Source organism: Lissotriton vulgaris, chromosome 4_1 (genome assembly GCF_964263255.1).
Source record: "Lissotriton vulgaris chromosome 4_1, aLisVul1.2, whole genome shotgun sequence".
Lineage (NCBI taxonomy): Eukaryota > Metazoa > Chordata > Amphibia > Caudata > Salamandridae > Lissotriton > Lissotriton vulgaris.
Genome location: NC_141691.1, coordinates 2,000,651,376 through 2,000,669,914, shown reverse-complemented (window position 1 = coordinate 2,000,669,914; position 18,539 = coordinate 2,000,651,376). Strand labels below are relative to the sequence as shown.

The 18,539-nt window shown below is 45.8% G+C and overlaps 1 protein-coding gene across 2 annotated transcripts in view; it reads left to right on the top strand.

Annotated features, from left to right (window-relative positions):
• The first annotated feature begins 224 nt into the window (after window positions 1-224).
• Window positions 225-18,539, top strand: part of LRRC14 (leucine rich repeat containing 14) — a 134,041-nt gene continuing 115,726 nt past the window's right edge. The window contains exon 1 of one of the 2 annotated variants that reach the window (XM_086966333.1): window positions 225-358. The gene's annotated coding sequence lies outside the window, so the exon portion shown is untranslated. Of the gene's footprint in view, window positions 522-18,539 lie in introns of both variants that reach the window. The other variant, XM_086966334.1, reaches the window with a different exon arrangement.

Genomic DNA, 18,539 nt, shown 5'->3' with positions numbered 1-18,539 from the left:
TAGTAAATTAGTCAGTGAATTAAGATACAAATCCCTAGAAAAAAATTACATATGTAAACAGAAAATTAAACGTAAGTATGTGCATTAGAGTGCTCGGGACTTGATAGAAACTATATTTGGATCCGAAATTCTTTTGGCAGGGCAAAAATCGTACGACTGCCGTACATAACATAAACATTATTTCTCAACCAACACGGGCGCTTTTTTGACGTCCTCGTGGTTACGTCATCAGTCTGCGACCGCCGGAAGCGTTATGTTCTAAACATTCACCAGCTTGTGACCGACGTGACCAAGTTTCTTGGTGGAGTAGTCTGCAATAACCTATGGTAGTCCTTGGCTTGGCAGCCGTTGGGAGGAGGTAAGGAGCTGTGCACGCTTACACGAGAGGGAGAGGGGCGTTAAGGGCTGCCGGCTGCCGTCAGTCTGCACCATACGGAAGAGTAAAAGATCGGTGCGGGTGAGGGGAGTAGAGGCTGCTCTGAAAGGAGAGGGGGTGATTTGTGTGAGAAGATTATCAGAAGGTACGTTCACACTGTACTAATCGCCCTGATACAGCAAGTGTAGTTATCCAGGGCATGTGTATTTATTTTATTTATAAAGTTTTTATAGCGCTAGCTAGACCCGTGGGTATCAAAGCGCTTTACGTACACAAAGGAAAATAAAAATTGTGTAGACAGGGAGTGTCCAGGTAAGGGCAGTGGGCCCCTTCCCCGAAACGAGAGGTGAGGAGCTTTGAACATTAGGGGTGTGATAAGTGGATGGGGGGTTGTTGTACATAGTTACATATATGTAATACAGGATCAGACAAAACACCTCATGCGTACAATCATTCATGCAAAAATGTATACAGTTGTACACATATAACACATACATTCACTCATGCATCTGGACACACTTAGTATTCAATGAGTGTTGACTCATGTAGAATGTTATTGTAGTATTTATATGAGGTCACCGAATGTTCTTGTCGTAGTTGGAGAAGGATTGAATTGGAACTGGTCGCTTTACTATTGTAATTGTATGTGGGCTAACTGGTTTTATATTTGGTAATTAAAGAAGCTTTTGGAAACGTTATATAATAGGGGGCCATGCATAGTGATAAATAGATTTAATCTAATTTCTGTGTATAGAATATGGCACAGGCGAGTTACTCTGGGAACATGCACAACAAGGAGAGGTAAATATCCGTGCTTCGTCCTTGAGTGGTATGGTAAATTGCTATGGTCACTACACAGCAAGAGGAGAGTGGAAATGTCGCCTTGTTCACAGAAAGCAGAGGTGTGGTCCATTCACAGTGAGGGAGGGATACATTACCGTGCACACCTGCAGAGTAAGGGAAGGATCCGTGGACTTGTGAACTTATATCCGTGACGTTATTATGCTGTGGATCACTGTTAGGCCTGACATCTAACTTCAAATCGACTAGACATGATGTACGACTTACATTTTACAATGTAATATGTTCTGGTAGCTATAGTCTAGGGTCGCTTCCATTGAACCAAACTGACTGACGCACTTAACAACAATGATCTGTTAACATACCAGCGAAGGACTGAAAGCACTGTGTCCTGCCCGTGTGGAGCAAGGTGATGACCCTGAGTAATGCACAGTAGGAATATGTGGGCGTGTGCTTACACATGCATAGGCAAGCTTGAATAAGAATCTATGGATCCTCGGTCCCTAAAGGATTGTGGTGCCCATAGGCATATGAAGTTTGGGCTGCAAGGATTTGATCTCATACTCAGTAATGAGAGGTAAGTGACTGAGCCCACTTTCATCATAAAGACAGAAACAATGATTTATGTTACGGACATTTATATGGCGCAGTGCAAATCATCTCCAAAAAGCTCTCTTGGCACTGTGGCATATAAGCAGGAAGTGAGAATTAGAGGGAGAGTCAGAAGAGCCAGGTTTTGAGAAGTTTTTTTTAAAGCTGGCCAAGTCGGGGCCGGCCCGAAAGTGTACTGGTAGCCTGTGCCAGTATTGGGTAGCAAGAGACGAGAACGATCTCCCACCGTATCAGGTCGGACATATGCAAAACGTGTGTAACAAAGATTGTCCACTCGACCTGAGGTTATGGGTTGGCAGTTTCTTTTCTAAGCAAAGTGGTTGTTGCTGGACAGAGACTTCTGAACTAGGCAGAGCAGTTTAAAAAGGGACCGCTTTATCACTGGCAGACAATGCAGAGATTTCAGAGTGTGCTGGGAAGGTGTGCAGGGTTGAAGTTTACAGCCCAGATGGGCAGCCGTGTTCTGAACTACTTGAAATTTGGATAATAGAGCCTCATTTGCTGCCACCATAAAAGTTTTGGCATACTCTAAGCGGTTTCGGGGCTTTAGTGAGGGATTTCTAGTTTGGAGGGGTAGCCATTGGAAAGCCTTCCTGAGTAGGCGCATAATTCCAAAACAGAAGTCATAGGTAGTGCCAATGTGTTCTTTAAAAGAAAGGTTCTCATCTATAAGGATGCCCAGGTTTCTTACTACCTTTTAGAGGGGGGCGGGGGGTGGCTTACCCAGTTCTGGGGGCCACTAGTCCTCTGAGCATGAGCCTTACACAAAAAAGCAGAATCTCTGTCCTTCCGCTGGTCAATTGTAGACAGTTGGACGACGGCCAGAGAGATATCTCCCTCATACAATCGCTAAATCTGATCTTGGTAGATTCAGGATTGTATCCTTTGGTATTGATCAATTTGAGTGTCTGCATAAGAGATCCCTTCAAAGCTGCAGAATCTTAGCACTTCAGCTGGGGGTGAGGGGGCAGTGAGAGGGGCAGGGGCACGCAGATATTGAAGAGTGTGGGGCTCAAGGAAGCCCTGCGGCACCTCTTTGTGTAGGTCCATGGTATGGGAATGAAGGACTCCAGATGTACATTCCGGGTCCGGTCACTAAGAAAGTTTTTAACCACATCGCTGCGGCGGTTATTTTTCCGCTGTGCAGCTTTTTTCGAAAAGCTGCGTTACATGACGAGCTCAGCTCGTCATCCGCACACGACCACCGTGGCTGATGACGAGCTCAGCTCGTCATCAGCAGTGAAGGGGTTAAGCCATCCAAGAGTGTTTCCGCCAACACCAATCTCAACAAGTCTTTGGAACATGATAGTGTAAGATGGTGACGAATGCCGCAAATAGGTTGAGTAATACCAGCATGGCTTGGGGACCTTTCTCAAGAGACATTCTGATGATGTCTAATTCTGCTACCAGTGCAGTTTCTGTACAGTGAGGGGCACCAAACCCTGACTGGGAGAAAATTAGGAGGAAGCAGCTTTCCAGAAAAAAACGTAAGCTGCTTGTTTACTCGAGTTTCTATTATTTTACTTAGAAATGGGAGCAGCAATGTTGACTTGTATTTAGATAGCTCACGAGGGTCTGCAGCAGATTAATTTAAAATAGGCCTGACCTGAGCTGCTTTCCAGCTCAACGGAACAGTTTGGGTACTCAGAGAGTGGTTGAACAGACTTGTGATAGCCGGAATTAGTGCTTGGGCAAGGGCTGCCATGATGTGTGGCGGAGAGGGATCAACTGGTGAGCTTGATTTAATTTTGTTCATCGGAGCTAGGACGTGCTCTAAAGTAATCAGATCAAAATCCTCCAAGAGAGGTAAGTGGTTAGTGATAGAGGGGGTGTGAAAGGGCAATTCTACTGGTGTGAGGCAACAGGCCACTGGGTATATTACAGTAGACTTTGGAAAGGTTTTCCTCAAAGGGATCTACGAGGGCGTCGCATAGGGACTCGGAAGCTGGCATAGGAGAGGTATAAGCAGTAAGTTTGGTAAACTCTGTTCGCACCTTTTTATATAGTTCCTTGGTCGAGTTTTCAGCATTGTTAATTCTATTTACTACTTAGGTCTTTCGAGCTTCCCTAATGTTTTTGAGGTAGATGCGTAGTTCTGCTTTATAGACAGTTATGTCGCAGGTGGGGCAGATTTTATGGCTCGCCATTTTCTTTCAAGTTTTCTACATGTTGATTTTTATGTTTTGAGGTCCTTTGTATAACGGGAGAGAGGGCTTTATTCGGTTTTGGGCCGCTAAGTTTGGCAGGAGCAGTGACATGTAAAGCCTGGGAGAAGGAGCTCTAGAAATCTTTCAGAGCGAGATTAATATCTGAGCACATTGTGAATGATTGGGTGGGAAAATGTGTCATGAAAGAGGGCAGCGATAGCTTCCTCCATGGCCTAATCGCTCAGGGGACTGTTTTCTTGTATCCTATTGGTTCTCTACTGTGGAGCTGGAAATATATGGAGAAATGGTCTGTCCAGACCAGCGAACAGAAAGAGAGTACCTGTAGATTAGGTGAATTGGTCAAATTAAGGTCCACATTTTGATCCTCTGTGGGTAGGGCCAGATAGATTTTGATGCATCAGCATAAAGTTATCAGAGGCTACCATATACAGTGGCAGATATTTGATCAGCTTATTACTAAAATCGTTTTTGGCCCCGGAGGGTGGAAAACCAAGGCGTCCTTCCAGACAACATCGAAAGTATAAAATACAGAGCTCAGCCCAGTCTGTAAGGAGTAAGTACAACAAAGTGATAGTGCTGGAACAGCAACTCCGTCTCCAGTGTTAGCCTCTATCCAGTCTGATCAGTCTGTACTTGAGGTGGGGGGGGGGGCGGGAAGAATGGAGGGAGGGCGTGAAAGAAGGGATGGGGATGCTATAGGAAAACTGGTAAGTGCTGAGGCATGGAGCCAAGTTTCATAAATGAAGCAGATGTCGGGCTGGTCAGTAAGAAGGAGATCGTATAAATCAGCTGCATGTTTGGGGATTGATCAAGCATTACAGTAGATGCCACAAATCTGAGACTGGTCTGTAGCAAGATTTAGTGCAGGATGTGCTGCTGAGGGAAGAGAAAAGAGCACACATGAGATTGGTGGCCATTTTGTTCCAAAGGAAATATAGAGGTACAGAGCAGACTGGGGGGTATAGCAGTGAATTGCTTTATCCCTAGTATCTATTAGGTTTGCACTGGTGTATCGTAACACATCCATTTTAGTTACCTTTTTTAACAAGCATTTACTATGCAATGGGTCACGCAATGACATTGTTTTGAGCTATTGGCATTGAAAAAGTTATTGTTTTTTTCCCTTTGTGAAGCATTAATCAAGTACTGGTGTTGTAAATGACAATGTCTTTTACCCCCTGTTGACCTCCGCATATAGACCTACATAGAAACCGCACTATAAACGGGCAGACATTCATGCACACGCTGAGAAACACACGCACCCGTGAGACAGACACACACCGCAGGGGTGTGGAATTTATTAAAATTTCTACTTGTCCATGAGGCAAGTTGCTTCATAAATCTACTTGTCCTGTAACAAAATCCACTTGTCCCTCTGGTGCCACGTAGTGCTGCCATAAATTATGGCAGCAATCTCATTATATAAGAGCTCTTATATAGCCTCTCTGATTATGCCAGGGCATATCCTATAGCAGTGTTTGAATACTAGTAATCATTTTATGTTGCCATGTTTCCACAGCTCCATATACTGGGACTGAAGATGGTGGTAAGCAGTAGTTCCAGGCTTGGAATGCCCTATTGAGTCTGTGCAAACCTACTAACTTGCATGTTTTAGGGTTTTCAACAAATCTTCTCTAATCTTTCCCATCCTGAGTAATGTTGGAAATTTACTCCTGAGAGTGGCATACGTAAACCTTCTGTCAGAGTTGGGAAAAAAGTAGTTGAAGGGGACGCCTACCTTCTTGCTGTGTGTCGGGCTGGGCAGCAGTTCTTTGACCCTTCAGTGGATTTCTGCTAACAGCGCTGCAGCTTGCCGCACCCGCTTCGCGGGTGCCGCTTCGCGCTCAGGACCGTGGGCTCAGGCGGCAGGACTGTGCTGCGGATTGTGTGGGAGACTTGGAGTGTGGCAGTTGTTTCAGTGGTGGAGCGCGGCAGGGACTCTGTCTCCCAGGAGTCCCTGCACACCCAGGAAGATCGTGGACGCCCCCCCTGATAGCCACGCCCCCAGCCTGTCCAGGTGGATATAGTTGGGCCCTCCCTGTGAGCCTGTGGGACGCCTACCTTCTTGCTGTGTGTCGGGCTGGGCAGCAGTTCTTGGACCCTTCAGTGGATTTCTGCTAACAGCGCTGCAGCTTGCCGCACCCGCTTCGCGGGTGCCGCTTCGCAGGTGCCGCTTCGCGCTCAGGACCGTGGGCTCAGGCGGCAGGACTGTGCTGCGGATTGTGTGGGAGACTTGGAGTGTGGCAGTTGTTTCAGTGGTGGAGCGCGGCAGGGACTCTGTCTCCCAGGAATCTTCCCCTGTCATTAGTCATAACCCCCCGTTGTCAGACTCTGTTCCTCCTGTGGGCACCTCAGTGCCTTGCGTGTTTCAGGGTGCTTCGAAACGTGCCAAGAGGAAAAGAGTTGTGAGCACACGCAAAGGTAGTCACCCTACACTGTACAAGCGCTTCAGGAAACAAGGGTCAAGGGCCACGGGTGAAAAAATAGGTAATGGTCAGAGTCCGGAGCACTTAGATGGGTCGGGAGAGCCCCTGTCCCAGGTAAGCGGTCTTGATTCTAATGACAAGTCATCCCCAATCCAAGTCCCTGTTTGCCTGGACCAATTTATCAACGCGCTCAATCGCTCTTTGATACCGCTCATAGACCAAATTAAGAGGGTGGAGGCCAGAGCAAATAGTCTTGAGCAGTCGTCTCTTGACAACTTTTTTTCACTCAAAACCCTGATCAAACAACAGACTAGAAATAGTCAGGACCCCACATGTGACAAGTTGGGAAAAGGAGCAGCGGTTGCAGCTACTCCGCTACAGGATCCAGTCACGCTAAAGACGGTGTCTCCAATAGCACCAAGTGTGGCACCAACTTCAACCAATATTGCCCCACCTAAGTCCAAACCAGGTCCTGCCCCGCAATGTAATCCACCGCAAGGGAATTCCACTAACGTCCCCAAAGCCCACAAGATAGCAACGCAACCAAAGGCTTCAGTGGGTGGGCAAAATCCCAACTCCAAACTTAAGCAATTACCCTTAAATAGTGCTAAGACCAAGGGAGATGGGGAAGCTCTGCTAGCTAACCCTGTCGAAACCCACTCGGCAGTACATGCTCTAGCTGCACCCGCCTTGAAGAAATTTCCCCGTATTCCTTGCACTGACCTTCCCCCGGATTGCCACCCCTATGTAGTTGTACTGGTTAAGGTCCCACCCTTGAAAGATAACCAACCAGAGACCCACCAGGCCTTAAAAAATAAATGCCTTCACTGGCTAAAAACAAATAGACCACTCCCTGCGGGCGTTGATGGATTAATCCTCGGTGTCCGCAGGGTGAGCTGGGTTGGCAAGAGCAAGAAGCAGCTGGAAGGGGACTGCGTCATTATTAACTTCCAGGATAACAGAGTGGCCAGATTGATATGTAGTCAAGATCAAACGGTGGGGGGCATTGGAGTTAGTGCAGTGGACCTGACCTATTTCTACCCGCGGCATGTAAATCATGCCATCCTTAGGCCTGTGTTGGGGGAAACAAGCAAGGGTGCAATTGGCGGAATGTACAGCATGTTTGAGCCCTTTCCATATCCACAGACTAGGTGGCTCGGCCAAAACTGTGGCCCTATGAGTAACGGACTTGAGATAACGGGAGGCCTAGATAGGGGGGAAATGGGTGAGCCCCTATATGATACAGCAATGTCACCTACCTCTTCCTCCCCTAATGAAATCCAAACTATACCACTGGTTACTTTGGAACCTTTGGGGGACCCAGTTCCTAGTGGTCACTGGGGAGCATTGCCAGGTACAGATAGGGTGGCTACATGCCAGAAAATAGTTTCTCGTCGCGCTCCTGCTGTGACTGACCAAGTCTTAAAGGTCTTCAGCTGGAACTTTGCTGGAATAACTAGGAAACTGGCACTGCCCGACTGGAATGCATTAGTGGAAGAGTATTCCATATGCATTTTTCAGGAGACGTGGAGTAGGGAACCAGTACACAGGGCGGGGTACTCTGCTTATGCCATCCCAGCTGTCTGCCCAGACTCGGGCAGAGGACGACCTTCGGGGGGACTTCTTATCTGGGTAGCTTCATCCCTAAATTGTAGGGTAGTGGAAACTAAGACCAATAGCCCAGATTTACTTAACATCACATTGAAGGACGCAAGGGGCCGTGCTGTTTTGAATATATTTAATGTTTATGCCCGTGGCATTAAGGGAGGGAGGCAGTCTCCCACAATTGCTCTGTTGGAGGATTTGTTAGGGGCAACGCCATACAAAGCCTGCAGCTTGGTTGCAGGTGATGTAAACTGTAGGTTCGAGCCCTTGGGCTCGGATGTTACCCAGGACCAGGACGAGGAGGATGGTAGGAGGGGGATACCTATCCTAGAGCTGCCCCCGATCAAAAAATGGTCTGAGGTGGCACTGCAGCTAAACGCCCTTAGTATAGAGTACGGTCTGAGGGCTCTAAATGGAAGGACAAGCTCGGACAGGGGGGGTGCCCATACATATAATAGCCCCAACCACACATCAAGAATAGATTACATCCTGCTTGATGTGTGCTTATGGAGCTCAGTGAGGGATATGGTAATACTACCTTCAGTTGAGAGTGATCATAATCTGTTGTCCCTCACTCTAGCCCCTTGGTGGTCTGTTAGTAGTGGGGGTCCTGTATCTAGCCCCACAGTTGACTTAGGAGAGGCGGAGGTATCCCTTTGCCGAAGTCGCCTGAAGTGGTCAAAACTTCTCTTGTCTGCAAGTAAACTTGAGGCTGTGTCCCAATTACTGGCCCGAGCCCACCAGAATCTAGGCGCAGTTGAAGGGGGTTTGGGGGAGGTATGTGAAGTATTTTGTGGACTAACGGGGGCCTTGACAAATCTGTTTACTGTACGTAAGAGGCATGGCGGGGCGAGAGAAAGGGCCAACAAAAGAGACGGCTGGTACACCCACAACTGTAGGGAGGCTAAAACAAACCTAGTCGAGGCAGTTAAAGCAAAATCCCAAGTCAGGACAAGGGAGGCTAGGAAGGTCTACTCCAAGTCGATCCAGATAGCAAAGAAGGAATGGGAGGAGAAATTCTGGGCGGACTTGCTGGTTGCTAGTAAAGATAAAGATGCTAGAGGGTTCTGGAAATTGATAAGCTCCCGTAGCAGACCCGACAATACTCTGAGAACTTGCACCATCCCACCCCAGAACTGGTTTCGTCATTTTGGGGCTTTATATTCAGCGATAGAAGGGCCCCTAAACAAGCCAGCTCTATTCCCCTTCTCTACGGAGGATAGCTCCTTTGGCTTGTTCACACCCCGGGAGGTTGAGAATGCCATCAAAACCGTGGTCCCACTGAAAGCTGCTGGCCCGGATGGGCTCCCAGGGGATTTACTGCGGGCCTACCCATCTGATTGGGGCCAAATGATTTTGGCCCTCTTAAATGCCATCTTGGAGGGCGGCCTGATCCCAGAGTCGTGGAGAGGGGCAGTGGTAGTCCCCATATACAAAAAGGGAAGTAGAGACATTCCAGGGAACTATAGGCCAATAAGCCTGATTGATTCTACACAAAAAGTAGCTGGAAAAGTAATTCTGGGGAGAATCCTTCAATGGGTGGATGAGAATCAAGTTCTATCGGACTTCCAAGCAGGCTTTCGCTCAGGAACAGGCACAATTGAGCAGGTCTTTAGGCTAACACTATTGCACTGGAAGGTGGTGGAACTGGGCAAGGGCAGTCTCTATTTGGCCTTCATTGACTTGAAGACTGCCTTTGACCTAGTTCCCAGGGAAGAACTCTGGAGGGTTCTCCATCGTTTGGGCCTGCCCCCGTACATTTTGTTTCTTCTTATGAAACTCCACACGAACAATTTCGCCCAGGTTCGCTGGGGGAGAAATGGCGAAACAACAGATAGGATCCCTGTCTGTAGGGGTGTCAGACAGGGTTGCATGTTAGCTCCCACACTTTTCTCCTTATATGTAAATGGTGTGGTGGAGCATCTCCTACAGGAACCTGCGGATGCACCCTGTCTGGGGGGGTGCGGATCCCAACATTATTGTTCGTGGATGACACTCATTTCAAAGACCCCCCAGGGGCTCCAGAAGTTGTTGACCCGTTTTTAGGACTTTTGCGTAACCAGAGGGCTGGTGATAAACGTAGAAAAAACGAAATATCTGATACTACGTCCACCAAGGAAATTAGGTCGCCCTCCTACTTTGAATTCAGTCCCTCTGGAGAAAGTGACCGAATTTGATTATTTGGGACTACTCCTGAATGATAAAATGAGCTGGCCTTCACATATCGACAAGATGGTCCTCTGTCACAAAAGGGTTGGGGGTGCCTTACTCAAGGAATATCATGCATCCCCCAGATCTTCAGTGGCGCCTGCAATTGAGATCTACAAGGCAAGGGGGGTTACTTCTGCCTTGTATGGCACGGAGTTATGGGGTCACTGCAATTTGGATTCCCTATCCAAGACTGAAAATAAGTTCCTGAAGGACCTCCTAGCTCTTCCCTTGAGCACTCCAACAGTTCCAGTGCTCTTGGACTTGGGCTGCAAAAGCATCAAAGACCAGGCCCGTCTTCGCCCATTGCTCCTATGGTCCCGCATATGGAGGGTCCCGTAATTAAAATCCTATGCCGATGGCCTATCAGAAATATTGAACACAGGGGGGCTGGAACAAGATCAAGTGGCTGAGGGACATAAAATCTCTTTTGGGGGAACTGGGCCTAGGAGACTGCTGGACTACAAGAGCTGCTCCTCCTAAGGCAGTCCTCAAAAAACTATATTGGGACTGGGTCTCTTGCCAACTAATTGGGAATCCACATCATTGCAATTCAACGGCAGCGTTCCTCAAAGTAAAGGATGTGGTATCATATGAACCCTATATGGACCTAATTACTATGCCAATGGACAGGGCCCTTTACTTCAAGTTCAGAGTTGGCACTCTTCCGTTAAGAGCAACTGTATCGAAGTGGAAGTCCTATGATCATTTATCCCCCTTTTGCGCTTGTTGTCCAACCAGGCCTGAGACGGTGGCACATGTACTCTTTGAGTGCCCAGACTATATCCATCCAAGGAGATACTGGTTGAAACCCCTCTTCAAACGCCTGGGAACACGCATGCATTTGGTGGCTCTCCGAATTTTATTGACTGAGACCTCTCCACTTATAGTTTGTGGTGTTTCCAAATTTTTAAAACGTTCTTGGTTGATTCGTTGCAATAGATTGACTATATCGATTTAATTCTTTTTTAGCTAATTTATCTCAGGGGGTTCCCTAAAATTTTACCTTTAATAAAATGTATGACATACATGTACTTTTTCTAAATGTTGTTTTTTAACGTATGTTATGCTTGTAAGATATCTTTGCATATCGAATAAAGCTTTCAACCAAGCTTCATAAATCTACTTGTCCTGTAACAAAATCCACTTGTCCCTCTGGTGCCACGTAGTGCTGCCATAAATTATGGCAGCAATCTCATTATATAAGAGCTCTTATATAGCCTCTCTGATTATGCCAGGGCATATCCTATAGTAGTGTTTGAATACTAGTAATCATTTTATGTTGCCATGTTTCCACAGCTCCACATACTGGGACTGAATATGGTGGTAAGCAGTAGTTCCAGGCTTGGAATGCCCTATTGAGTCTGTGCAAACCTACTAACTTGCATGTTTTAGGGTTTTCAACAAATCTTCTCTAATCTTTCCCATACTGAGTAATGTTGGAAATTTACTCCTGAGAGTGGCATACGTAAGTAAACCTTCTGTCAGATTTGGGAAAAAAGTAGTTGGAGGGAAAATGAACTTTCAAACATCCAGGTTTTAACATGAGCAAATCTACACATACATATTTGCTCATGCTAAAATGCAGTTCACAAATATTTTGTAGAAGTACAATTTCTTGCCCTACTAATGTAAATTCTTGGGAATTCACGAAAGCCATATACCAAAGGTGCACTTTTGAGACTTTCTTTAATAATTGGGCCTCTAATTTGGTCTGGCGTTAACCATGACCTTTTGTGTTTATTAAAATTCTCTCTCGCTCTCTCTGAATCGACTGTCTTCACTGTGAGTGACAGCATTCTGCTGTTTCAGAAGGAGCATATCGGTACACAAAGTTGTTTTGTTCAGTACCAGTAACTAATGTGGCAGTGTGTGCTCTTTGAGACCCAAAAACATTTTTGCGTTTGACAATGTTTGTTATAACGGTGACTGCCCGGCAGCTCTCACATCAATAAGGTTTTACAAAAGCCATGCCAAAACAAGTCACACATTACCAAAACTAAAACGCTGACCATCAATGTCAGACCTACTGGCTTTGCCAAGGCTTGTTTATTTTTGTTTCCCATAATCTTATTGAAACTGGTTACACACATTTTCCAATATGAATATTTTGGGGAAATACTAGCATGCATCAACACATTTTACTAAATGATGCTGCAAAGAAATGGTACCTGAAATTTTACAGTAGTTAGCAAAATGTTATTTCCCTACTTTCATTTTTTAGGAATATTTTATATTGAAAGAAAGAATCATTAATCATGCTTTCAAGCTTCTGAAAATATTTGCATCTAATCAGAGTGCATTCTGTGAGCATCATGCATAGCCTCATGCTGCTAAACTTTGAAACCGTGTGTACACATTTTCATACTGGAACCACTGTCAGTAGTGCAGTCAGAACGTACATTTACTTAGAGCGCTCTCCCTAATAATAAAGGCTTTCAATTAATGAGCCATAAATACAACTTTGAACAGCATTAACACATGCACACACATACTAACTAAACTACAGGCAGTACCCTTCCCTGATCCTTAATGTGGTACTGCAAACTGGCAGCCAAAGGGTTTGTGCTGCAGGGTGTTGGGCCTACTTGTCCCAAGGACAAAATACACATTAAAACTTGTTGCCCTTGACCCCAAACAATATGTCCTAGCCGTCTGGCTATGGGAATGCCGCATCCCTGTGACACCCCGTGAGACATGCACACTAATTCATAGAGGTACACGGGTGCACCGAAGCAGGTGATCACACACGCAGGCACACTGAGTCACAGGCACACTGAAGCTTTGGGTCTGAATGGCTCCGTTCAAACTTGGCTGAAGCCTGACATTCCCAATGCGATTTACCACTCTGACTAAACACTTAACACTGCCCCAAAAATGGTGACATGAAGGTGTATGAATTATGAGTTCTCCAAACATCCTCATATTCTGAGGAGGGAGGGAGAAAAATAGATTGTTTGCATCGAAAATTTACAAGTGGAGTAAAATGTATGAAATACAAGCACAAATACACTTTTTTTGTAGCCAAACATGAGGATAGTTTGCGTGTGTGAGTCTGCAACACTAGTGATGGAATTATGATGTAACATAATGTGATATCATTATCCATAATGTAATATATAATGTGTGACGCATTAACAGGGAATTGAGACTGGATTTCTTCTCTCACTCGATCATCACCACATACCGCCACCCAACCCTAGAGGCTTCCACGCACAAGTTCCACACCACACATGCGTGAGTCAGAGGTTTCCTGCGACCTTTGTTGCAGCGGCAGATAGGAGGGCAAGAAAGTCAAAAGGAAGGGGTGCTAGATGCATGAATGGAGGGGAGGAACAAAGAAAAGGGTAGGAAGGAAGTAAGAACAAAAGAAGAAATGGTGCAAGGAAAGAGAGCAAAGATTCGATGGAGTGGCACAGGAGAATGGAGAGAACACAAGTGTTGTTGGAATGAAGGGCACTAAGGGAGAAGGGAAGGAAAGGAAGTAGAATAAGGAAGGGGAAGTAAGGGAGGCGCTGCTGAAAGAGGAAGGAAGAAAGAAAGGAGGGAGTAGGAAGGTAGAAATGAGATAGAGAATAGAAAATAGGGTCATGATAGTGGATACACGTTTCAAATCGAATCTGCTTTTGCTGCAAAATAAACCATGTGTATAGCTGGGTGCATTTATCTTCCAAGTTCTTCTGACACATTCGAAGACCCCATTCTTATGGAGGAGTTTACCCTACTGCGGCCATAGGTTCCGAGGGTCTGTGACCGAGAAGCCACATTGCTCCCAGACTTCACTGGGAGCCTCGCACGGCTGGGGCCTCTAGGACTGGATGCAAGCACTTACTTCTAAGGCTGCAGCTGCGAGTACAATAGGATTAATTGCCCATCTACTAACTCAGTTTACATACTGTCTCATCCTCTTTCCCACAACAGTGGCAGTGCTGACAGCATCGGTTATACTGCGATGATTACACAGCAGGGTTGCACTTTGCAAACCGAACTGCACCCCACCATATTTGCTGAGCACCCCATCCAATCACAAACACAAAATACAATGCCAGCTATAAGTTCGATCAATTATTGAACAAACGACAGAAATGCGGAGACGCGCAGTTTAAAACTTCTGCAAACACTCTGAGTATACATACACAGAAGGCCGGCACACAGAGAGGTTCCACTGCCGAGGCAGCCTTCTGTCAGTCCAGACCCCGCACCTCCGCACTGCGAGGCAACCATCCAATGGGCAGCTTGTCCCATTGTCCTCCTAACCTTCTTGATACCAACGGCCTGCTACAAGCACACAAAATGAAAGGTGTATATACCGAAAACTCTGCTTAAACAACCCACAGTCGTTCGTATTTGCATGAGGTTTAAGAAAGCAGATGTAGGGTTGGCAGGGGCCACAAGCTGGCTGTGACTATTCACCATAAAAACCAAGCATGGGCTAGCCAACAAGTCTCGCCTTTGGGACCTTATAAGTGTTTAGCCATGCAGCAGTTGATGTTGTTGCACCAAGGATATTGTGCCGGATAACCAAACACTTATAAGGTCCCAAAGGCGAGACCTATTGGCTAGGCCAGTGCTTCTTACTAACTTTTGAACTGTATAAGCTAGAAACAGTTTTGTTAAAATCTGTATGCTGGGGGTGATGGATTATGTGGCAAATCTACATTTATGCAAAAATCTCAGCACAATCGCATAGTTCCAGTGGCACTGGTCATGGTATACACTTCTAAGTGTAGTTTTGATCAGTATTTTAAACCTAGCCCCATGTCTGCACCCCCTAGATTTAACCAGGTGAACCTATCTCTATTGTACTCCATTACGAAAATTAACTAATTTAGCCTAATGCAGTAAATATTTTTTTGTAGTAAATATTTTTGGAAGTGTGCTCTCTCTTTTTCAACGGGTTAATTAAAGACTATGGGATAAACATTTCGAAGTCTGATGAATGTAGTCGCTGCTAGTCAAGATGTGATGCGAAACATCAATGAGACGATTCTGACATACATGATTGTCAGGTGGCTTACTAAAGGACATAGCTGACAAACATAAAACAGAAACTAAGTAAACCATTGTTTTCACTTTTCTTTCCTTAAAAAAGAAGGCTTTCTATGAAGAAGCACAATGGGAGGCGGAGCCAGGAGAAGAAGGGATGAATCACAGAGGGGATGCATATGAAAAGTATAGAGTGCGCTGGCAAGAGACAAGGTACAGGAGGGGATCTAAAATTATTCTGAGAGTCTTGCGGTAACATAGAAAAGCGTCAAACTGTTTAAAACGGAAAAGTGAGCCCAAGGGCAGCCGCCCAGCATAGAGGGAGTTACAGATGTAAGGGACCAGATTCAAGCGAGGGAATGCGCAAGTAGTATCGCAGTCGACTGAGCTTTAGAAAAGACTCTGTTACAACATGGGGTTTCACATGGAAACCCATCCACATAGAAGAGAGATATGCAAATATTCGGTTTAGCGAAGGGATCAGTATGGAGGTCATTGATTGTGCTGGCAAGCATCATGGGACAGTAAGCCGATCGAAAAATATTCTATTGCGCTGGCAATAAAATAGATCAGCGCTCAAGCACTCCCCACTGGAAGTCCAAAGATAAATCCTACATCCCGAGGCAGGATGTTGTTACAAAGCTCTGCAGTCTGACACAAGTACGTGCAGCAGCTGCATGATATGGTCTCATAGGCAGTGACATCCGATGACGTCAGGGAAGCTGTGGATGGACAAGAAGCGTCCGTAACCCTGGCAACCCCACAACTGAAGTGAATAAGACCTGCCCCTCACTGCCAATTATTCACTACCATGAAAGAAAGACGACTCACTCAAAATCCATAGATCAAACACGTCATCACTATAAATCGCGCTGCAAGGTGCTACTCTAACTGCACGCCACTGTTTAAAACACAACACAATATCAACAAGAGTGAATGCGCAGCGATTCTATCAAAGTTGTAAATCCTCAAAGCGGTCTGACAAAGGTTACTTAAGCTGCTGCATGCAAAGACAAGCATTGGCCACGCGGCCGTGAAAGTAACACGGCTGTGAAAGCGAAAGTGATGGCAGGGTCGTGGTCTGTGGTGGGGAGGGTGTGGTAAATATTCGATTTACCGTCTTAATTTCTATGCAGGTAAGTACTTAATCAATAATAACTCAATCGGAAAGAAAAAGGCAGAGTCCGTGGTGTTAGAGTTCTAAGGGGTTTTATTCCTTAAAAAGGAATGGTCAAGACCTGGATATCATGTTCCTGCAACCACAGGGGTTCAGGAAGGGATAGAGCCGCATTTTATTGACAATACATAGCTTATATACTTAAATCACATCATAGACACCAATATAGTAGGCGTAACAGCTGAGAGAAGACAAGATAACAGCATCCACGTGTTAGTAATATGTAATCAGAAGGCGTGAACTAGGCGTGAACTAGAGGTGTGTGCTAGAAACGTCGTAGGTAGGTGTCACAAGTGGGTGGCACAAAGCAGAAATGTTGCAATGTCAGCAGAAATCTGAGGCTTGGATGCGCGCGCAGCTGCATGACGTGTAATTGACGTGAAACCAGAGGGTGCAGGGGGTCTTGACATTTACACTGGCGGAAAGAGACAGAAGTCTGGCATGTCAGATCAACTCGTACTTCTATCATATCTGATATCTGATGTTTGGAAACCATATTATCTAAACGGAAAAAGGTCTCTGGAGCAGAAGCTATTCTATACTGACTGTGAGTGCGTGTATAAGCGCCTAAGTGTCTACATGAGAATGCGGGGGGCATGGGCCTTCCATGGTAACAGGGGCTATGAATTACTTGCACAGAGACAGTGAGGCCGGGCCCTTCGCTCTGCAGCTGGGAGGATGTTTACTTAAACTAGTAGGCAGGAATGTATTTTCGAGGAGCGGAACAGATAATTCGAAGGTTGAAGTCAGTCTTGGCAGGCAGCAGGCCGAGCTAAGCGCCGGGAGCCGCACAGAAAGTAAGTCAGAGGTCACGGGTACAGAGACAGCCTGGGCTGAGGCTTTCAGAGTCAGAAGGCAGGAGAAAAGGCTCGATGGCAGAATTCGGGGCCTACTTTGCCAGAGCTGAAAAACGTGTAAAGTACACCACAAAAAGACGTTGGCATAGCATACTTAGGAACGGACTATTCAACCCATTCAGGGTGGGTCTGAAAGAGGACATGTTAACGTTGGACGCAAATGTATTTGCGTCTTCATAGCTGGCACAGGAGGGAAGTTACATACACTTTAAGCTGGTACATGGAAACGGTGGGGTACACGCTAGGGAACACAACTTGACCATAAAATGTATATTTCCTCATTCCCTCCTTGTTCCCTACGGACCCTTCATGATATATCGATCCTCATGAATCGATCAGTTTGTTCTTGTAACATCATTTGCTCTTCTTTCTTCCTCTCACGTTTTGAGAAAAAACTGGAATGTTCAATGCATGATGTGGCACACAGTCCACAAATCGCTGGCCCACACTGTAGGCACAGGCAGCAACTGAATACTAGGACTAGGCCAATGCCTAGGAAGGATAGGATCTTCCATCCCCAAGTAGTTAACGTTGTCCAGAACCAACCGGACCAAGTCCAGGTGCCTGGATTCTGATGTATCAGATTTGCAATTTTATGAAGACGTGTAATAGCTTTGTATACAGATGGCGCGTTTTCTGGGATGAAAACACAGCAACTTGACCCGATGACCTTACAAGTTCCGCCTCTGTCTGCCAAGATGACGTCAATAACAAGACGATTCTGAAGAACAACAACCCGCATGGCGGACTGCTCTTCTGTTAAGTTACCTAGGGCGGAGGCAGTTTCATTTACTACTGCTTCAAGTGTTCTAGTTAATCTGCGTATTAATTTACTATTTTGGACGGGGCCTGTGAAGAAAAAGAATCCTTTATTGAAATCTGTGTATTGCTCCCATGCCGTTTCAGTGTAGTCGACAATCGGGAGATCTCTTCGGAGTCTATTCTTTACTAGATTTGTATTTCTGTGATAATCAGGAGGGGCTAGAAAAACAGGTGGCAGAAGGAATGCAATGTAACAGGTACCATCCCAATCTGGAGGTAAGCGTATGTATGCGGTATGACCACAAACAAAATAGGAATGACGGGTCGCTCTAAAGGACGATTTGCCTTGATCACTGAATTCGACCACAGTAGTACATTTACTATGACCTAAGTCTACTGAACCTTTCTTACTGACACATAATTCACCAGTGACTGGTAATACTGACATAGCAGGGAGAACTGGTGCAGCTTCGGATTCAACAGTAAGAATCATAAGGTTAATTGTGTAATTACCTAATCCATATACTTCATTTTCTAGATCAGTTCCTATTCTAGTGGGGA